This window comes from Asparagus officinalis, chromosome 10, assembly GCF_001876935.1.
Source record: "Asparagus officinalis chromosome 10, Aspof.V1, whole genome shotgun sequence".
NCBI lineage: Eukaryota > Viridiplantae > Streptophyta > Magnoliopsida > Asparagales > Asparagaceae > Asparagus > Asparagus officinalis.
In genome coordinates this window covers 49,800,967-49,809,342 of record NC_033803.1, presented here as the reverse complement: position 1 = coordinate 49,809,342, position 8,376 = coordinate 49,800,967, and the positions used below count along the sequence as shown (strand labels likewise).

General features: G+C 38.4%; 1 long non-coding RNA gene across 1 annotated transcript; it reads left to right on the top strand.

Moving 5' to 3' along the window:
* On the top strand, positions 2,008-3,042 carry LOC109825893. The gene is made up of 2 exons (XR_002243118.1): positions 2,008-2,302; positions 2,845-3,042. It is a non-coding gene; the product is annotated as an uncharacterized LOC109825893 (long non-coding RNA).

Genomic DNA, 8,376 nt, shown 5'->3' with positions numbered 1-8,376 from the left:
TATTTACATTCATAGTATAATTTGGGTTGTGGGAAGTTATAACAATTAAGTGTGAGCTTTCATTGTGTTCTCATCTATTGTAGAGAATAAATTTATTATTTGTTACAATTGTGAGATTGTAAGGTTTTCGGTTAGCTAGAAAACCGAGTGTGAGGAGTGGACGTTGATCAGTGAACGTTGAAAACCGACACTATGAGTGATTGTGAGCGTTGATCGGTGAACGTTGAAAAACGACATAGTGTGGTTGTAAACGTTATTCGGGTGAGCGTAGAAAACCCGGTCATGATAGTGGATTTCTTCCCGGGAGTGGGGAGCAGAGACGTAGGACGGAAGGTCCGAACTCCGTGATTATTTGATTGTGTTTGTGTGTGCCTTGGCGTTTATTCTTATTTGTGCTCATTGCTCATTTCGTCATTGTCTTACTATTTAGTTTGTCCACTATCTAGTTTAGATTATTTACCCTTGTGTTGTTTATATATCCTTGCACATACATTGCCTATATCTCTTTGTTAGGATATATCTTGTTGTTCATATTGCTTATCCTAGCTCATATATATTGTTGTATTTCATACTCGCTAGGATAACTTATTAATTAGTTTTAATTGGCATAAAATCGGATTAGATTAGCACAAGACCCTAATCACCCCCCCTATAGGGTCTAACAATTGGTATCATAGCTTGGTACTCTTTGATTTAAGGTCTAATCGCCTTGAGTTAAAGATCCAAGTTATCTTTTTGTGCTAATCTTATTTTAATTGCATTTGTATCTTGCTTGTATATTTTTACACTATGGATATGCATGGTTTAGGTTATGTCATTAATATTGCTCCTAGATTAGATAATTTTTCATATGCCCAATGGTGTGTTAGATTTAAACTTTTTGTTCAATCTAAACACTTTGATTTATAGGAAATTATAGATGATGCTTACATTGTGCTCACTTCGGAGAAATCCAAGTGGAATAAAAATGATCATCGAATGTTTACAATGAACAATATTTTGTTAGAATATTTGCTAAATGCTTTTAATTCATCTATGTCTAACAAGTTTGTTCATTTTGATAGTGCTTATATCTTATGAAAATTTATTGAAGCACATCAAGGGGACTTGGAGGCGATCCAACAAGCTTTGGCGGATCTGGCTTCAAGTTCATATGGAGCATCATGCACACGGCCACTAGGCGATAGCCCTAGTGAAGTTTGTGAGTTCGAATCCATTAATAATTTATCTAGTGATGAACTTGCTTGTGCTAGTGAAAAATTATTGGATGCCTATAACAAATTGCATAAAAATTTTATTGAATTGCAAAGCAAGCATGAATATTTAAAATTCAATCATGAGAAGTTAGCTTCCAAAGTTGATATCATTTATCAAGAAAATGTTGCTCTTAAAGAAAACAATTATATGCTAAATTTGGAAAATAATAATTTGAAATTGGATATTGCTAACTTGACTCATGACAAAAATAATGCCATGTTAGAAGTAGAGAACATACAAAATGATACTGCTTCCTTTATAAATGACTATTTATGTTCTACTTCTAATAAAAATGCATATGTGCCTAAAAATAAAGATTTGAATCTTATGAATAATCACATTTCATCTTTAGATTCAACAACATATATATGTACACAAAAAATGCTTGATATCACAATTGGCATCTAGCATCCGGGGAATTGGTCTTGAGGATCACGTTGATTTCCTGAAAGCAAAATATAAGCGAATCAAAAGAACAATAGGTTGAGTTTAAAAGCAGTTCAATGAACATTATACTTATAGAAAATATACCTTCAGATAAAAGCAGATAAAAGCGGTTCAATGAACACATGACTTTACATAACCAAATAGAGAGTTAGTGCCTATCCACTCACCATCATAACAACCTCATTTACAGGCCCGGCTCTGGAGGAGTTCCAAGAGTTCGACGGAACAGGGCCCCCGAAAATTGGGGGCCCCCAATTTTTTTTAACTATATTGGGTTGGATAAGGCCCAGTGGCCCACCTTAATAAACCCGAATTCTCTTTATCCCTCTGCAGCTCCGCTCTCCACAAAAAAAGTGAAAAACCCTAGCGACGCTCCTTCTTCCGCCGCATCTGACTATCTGAGCATCTCTCCCTCGCTCGCACAGTCGCACTCTGGAGGCTGGAGCTCCTCCCACCCCGATCCCACCTCTGGCGCTCTTCCCTCTCTGATCCCCCTCTTCCTCCCATCACCGCTCAGAGCTCAGTCCTCTCGGCTCTCCCTCTCCCGCTCTCCGATAGTCCGATATCCTCAAAATCCCTAGCAAGTAGCAAAGTTTGGGTACTTTTTTTATGATTGTGTTTATGTTTGTATTTCTTGATAATTACATTGTCATGGATTTTTTGTAAAGTTTATTTTACGTTCAGCATTTGGAAGATGGTCTTGATTTGTTGTACGAGTAGTTTCTCATTTATGAAAGACTAATGTTATATAATTTTCACATGTACATTGCATCATAACCAGTACCTACACATTTTCTGCGAAAATGCCTCAGTGATGAATTGCTGACTTGTTGTCTTCATCATAACCACAGCCTACCCTTCATGTGTTTGACATTATGCTTGAGAAACAATGTTCAGTTGCTTTTTGTACAGTTTTGGATTTTTTTATATGATAGACTCATCACTAACAATTGCACACTTACATTACATAAATGCATAAATTCAAATGGAGAACTGATAATGTCAAAAGAGTTACTTAACTTGACTATTGCAACGAACATAAGCAATTATGTACAGTTCTCCTGTTTTTCCTTATTGATAATGGCTTTCAGGCTGCGATTCTTAATCTTTTTCTTATGAATTCTTTCTTTCATTTTACAGGGGGGACCGTGGGAAGAGGAAGGTCAACCATCTTTTGCAGATTACTCGAGTACCTCTTCCACTTGATCTAAGGCTTCAAATTAGGTTGTATTGTTCCGAATCTTTTGACTTCTTTCAATTTGATTGTAATATTTTTTGTTTTATTATAGAAATGCCTCCAAGAAAGTATCCATCTGGATATGATAAACGCAAGAAAAATTGAACAATTTGTCCAAACTCAAAGTGGATCGCTTGATAAATTCATTGTTAGAGAGAGAGACATGATTTAGTTGAAAATTCAATTGAAAATGATAACATTATTGTGGACTATTTGCTCTATTGGAAAGCTTTATTAAGGTGTGATTACATGCATTTATCTGATCAATAATATTTTATTCAGGTGACCGAAGAGATGAAGAATGGGCAATAACACTTGAAAAGTATGTTAAAGACTATCCGGATGCAAAAAAATCAGGTAACATTTTAATGTCTGATCAGTGACATTTTGTTCCCTAGCATTTTAGGGATTCAAATTAGAATTTATTGATATTTTGTATATAGAGAAATGCCCTGTGTTTACTTGTCACGCCCCGCTTCCCAAAATACACAGGAACCGGAACGTGAACAAGCCCGCGACGTATTAGATCCCCCAGGGCTTCCAGGACATCGATGGAGAGATTATTATGGCATGTTTGCAGGATAAACTCCTCTGTAACAAGATCTCTGCAATTCATTGCCTTGTCACGGAAGCGCTTGATAAAATTATCAATAGACTCTCCGTCTTTTTGCTTCTCATCCAAAAGGGTTCCGATTGATACTTCGGTGTCATCATCGAAGAAGTTGCTAAGGAACAAACTTTTCATGTCATCCCAGCAATTGACGCTCTCTGGCTTGAGCCGTCGGTACCAATCGAAGGCAGGCCCGCGAAGGGTGCCAACGAATGACCGGACCATTAAAGCCTCGTTTCCAGAGATCATGCCCAAATGAGACTTGAAATAAATCAAATGATGAATCGGCGAACTCTTCCCCTCAAACGGTGTGAAGTTAATCAGATTGAACTTCGTCGGATACGGTATTGAATCCCATTCCCTTGGATAGGGACATGGAATACCCGTCTTCTTAACTTCTTGAGCCGTCATCAAAGCATTGATTTTGTTTTCAAGCTTTTGCATTTTCTTGTCATCGTCTATGTCTTCATTCGAATGACGTTGAGGAGAATGAATTAGACCACCCCCTGTAAGAGGTGCCATTGAACCACTCCCAATATCATTATTGGGAGAATGTGTTAAACCACCCCCAGCGTTATTGCTATTGGGAGGTGTATCAGCCATAATGACTTCATCCACTTCTGGATCATTATCATCTGCCACATTCTGAGTGTGGCGGCTGAATTCAACTCGCTGACTGGATTCAGGAGGTTGAGGCCGTTGAGTTAGCAATTCTCTCATTTGTTGGATAGCTAACTCCATCTCTGTCTTCATCTCAGCTCTAATTTCTTCACGTTATTTGGCTAGAGCTTCTTGAAGTATTTGAGCAAATTGATCAGAGGTGATCGTGAGTACTTCTCTGGTTTGTCCCATGCTAGACATTGTATCATCAGAAGCGATTGCAGAATAAGTGTCCGAGAATTCATCCTCCGAGGACATTCCTTCTTGCATTCTCTTGTAATTTCTGCGTCTGATGGCTCCTAATTAGAGTCGAGACATCCTTTGAGCAATTCTTGGATTGACTCTTCCTCTCGGGGAAAAGTCAGGATTTGAGTCACTTGAATGCCGCTTAGACTTTCTTTTATCAGCCACGTTGATGGTGACTTCAGGGAATTCATCATTTTGGACAGCTGCTCTTCTTTTGCGGAAATGTCTCGGCTTAGGTTTCGATAATACAGAGACTTTTCGTGGGATGACTTCTCGTTTGAAACAGTCACATTCTGATAATGCTGCTTTAACGAGTCGCGCACAGGAACAACGAGAGTTTATCTCTCGAATAACTCTCTTTCGGAAATTATTCACAACCCTAACTTGATAATACGATTCATCGGTATGATTGCCAAAAAATCGTATCGTCTGTTGGTATGATCTCCCAGGTATGACGATATCATTTGGTGAATGCGTCTTCTTCTGGGGGCGTAAGACCTTGTTGGCATTCTCAGGACAATTTATTTTTGTCTTTGAGCGATCCAAGGTTATGTTGGGAGTCGCACGTCTAAAACCACCCATTTGCGGGTATGGGGTCTTAACGGGCTCCGAATGCTGATTTTGCATAAGTCCAGACTTTGGAATCCAAACTTGACGAAGTTTTGGTGATTCTTTGGTCACCATTTCCTTTCTCTTTTCTCGTCTTTGTTGTGAGAGAGCATGGGCATTAGCAGCTTTTGCACGACGTTTTTGTATACGTTCTTTGAGGGTCGAACGAGTCTTTTTGACAATAGTCCATTCATCCGTCGTTGTTTTAGCAGAGATACGAGTGATTGGTTGTTGAGACAACTGAACCACTCGATGTCTCCTCGACTCTAGGTCCGCGTGGTAACGAACCCCGTCGGTTTGTTCCAAGGCTTTAGCCATTTGGCGAGCACAGCGTTGGCGTTGTCTCTGACGAGCTCTTTTCGTCAATGCCGGCGGGCTTTGATTCGATGACTCTTTAACTAGATAAGAGCCATTGTGAGCAGAAGTATTGCGAGTGAAATTCTCAGCAACAATCAAGCGAGAGTCTTCATTTTGTGCCTTCTTTGGCATGTAAGTCTTCCTCAATTGTGAGATCCTCTTGTACTTGCGAGATACTGAAGATCTTGAAGAGGATGATGAGAAATATTCCTCAAACTTGGTTTGGTCGAATTCGTATTCGACCATGGATTCAACTGGAATCTTGATCGGCTGCGACACGACGGTCTCGGCAGCGAGACCGTTGGCTCCCACTGTGGTCGCCAGTTTGTTTTCGCCAAAAGTCGAATTTGTTGTCGAATTCATTATATCTTCGGTCGATTACAATAAATTCAAAGAAAACAGCCTTTTTATAAGACTCTTTTACACAACAAAAAGAAAATTACAACTCTTGAGAAAATAAACGCAGGATCGTTGTTTGGATCACTGCTTTCGTGGGATCTTTGCCTGTGCCGGGAGCGCTTTGACTCGTGGACCACCAAATCACAGATTCTGATTGAACCGTGAGGGGTTTATGATTCTGACTTCGTTTATCGAAGTGAGAAATTGAAACGATATCTTATCGATGTAAGATAGTCGTTCTTCTTGAAATCAAGTCAAGGTGCGGTTTTTGTTTGGGTTTTCTGGAATTGAGAGAGAACGAGAGAAGATGGAGGAGACTGGGTGAATTATTGGGGAGGGAGAGAGAGAAAAGGAAAGTATGAGAGAGAATTACGGGAGTAAATAGGAAATAGTTAAATGGTGATTAGGGAATTGATTGGGAGGGGTTATGGAAAGAATTCAAATGAGAGAAAAGGGAAAGAATTCAAATTAAAGAAAATTAAGGGAGGGAAAAATTCCTAAATAATATTCTGATTAAAAATAATAAATAACAATAATAATAATAATAGTGAATAACAATAATAATACTAATAACAATAATAATAAATAACAACAACAAATAATGACAATAATAATAATACAATAGTAAATATCCAAATATTAATTTAAAAATCTTTACCTTAACAACTAAATTTATAATTAGCAATACCATTAAATATGAAATTGGATTTTGAAATCATAGAAAATTCTAGAAAATTGGGAAAAATACAAATATCCTTTTTTTAAAAATAATAATTTAATATTTGAATACTAGAAAATTTTATTTAAAGCAGTATCGAAAATCACGGTCCTTACATCCTACCCCCCTTAAAACAAATTCCGTCCTCGGAATTAAAATAAGAACCCAACGACAGATATGGAACAATATCCATAAGAAGAGGAGACAAGAAATAAGGAACAGTGGGAAGATCCGGAGTCAAAGAATGATAAGATAGGGACGAAAGGAAATCTATCAAGAATATAGAATAAGGGCTGAAGAATAGTCTTACGGATGAAATATGATATGCGTCTAAATTATCCATTATATTCTTACTAGTAGAAACTCGGGACCGTGACCTGCATGGGCCACCAAAAAAACCTGTCACGCCCCGAGTCTCACGGATGAAATATGATATGCGTCTAAATTATCTACTATATTCTTACTAGTGTGGACTCGGGACCGTGACCTGCATGGGCCACCAAAAAAACCTGTCACGCCCCGCTTCCCAAAATACACAGGAACCGGAACGTGAACAAGCCCGCGACGTATTAGATCAAGGAGAGTAAATAAAAACATTTCTCCTCAACCTAATACGCTAAGCGTCTAGAAATAAATACAATACGAAGTCATAGGTCCCCGATCACACATAGCAAGAATATAAAGACAACCCAGAATAAAAATAGACATATCATCCACAATACATCATCCCAGACATAAAATACGGGTCCAACATACCCTTATTACAAAATAGTCCAACTAGGAAATAAGAAATACATAGTCCATAAAGAAAATACTGTTAAAATACTAAGTCCATCATCAACTAGAGAAAAGTACGGTAAAAGAGTTTTAGTGTCCAACTACTACTACGGAATAAAACTACTACGCTTCAGCTGGTTCTTCTACTCCTTCTGCAAGACACCCCTGCTAAGAATCTTCTGGCTCCTGTACGATCCCGTACTGAGGCTGCTCATCTCCTAAATCTGACGTACACCCAGAAATAGGAGTACGTCAGCGTGTGAAACACACGGCAAGATCCCCCAAGGCAGGAACAAATACAATAAATAATAATGATAAAATACGCATGGTCAATGTGATAACAGAAATAGAAATAGAACATGTGATGATAATAATAACGTTAGAGGCATGCAACTGGAATACTAATAATCAGAAGAATCTAAAAATCAACCAAGTAAGAAGATCAAGCAGGTAGCGATCAAACTAATCATCCAAGCAACAAGGTCATCATCCAAGCAACAAGATCATACAATAGATAGAATTAATATTTAAAAATCTACAACAAGAGACGTAGTACGTCGAGCGAAATAATCCAAACAAGGAAACCCTCATGTATATACCATATGTCTCAAATTATAGATAATTAAATACTAATCCCGATCTATGTATGAAAAGGAGTACAACCGGCCTATATCTCACAAGAATCATACTTAGCCAAGAATCGATGTCATGTAACTAACTATCACATCACTCATCTCAAATAATCAACAATCTCAATATCCCTGCTCCTCAGACCCACCCCAGGCCGAAACAAGGCGCTGACGCGAGCCTGGAAAATAAATAATAATCTCGATATCACCTCACCTCAGACCCACCCCAGGCCGAAACAAGACACTGGCGCGAGCCTGGAAAATAAATAATAATCTCGATATCACCTCACCTCAGACCCACCCCAGGCCGAAACAAGACACTGGTGCGAGCCTGGAAAATAATCAACAATCACAATATCACATCACCTCAGACCCACCCCAACGCTACACAGGAATATCGTTGGTGCGAGCCTGGAATAATCAACAATCA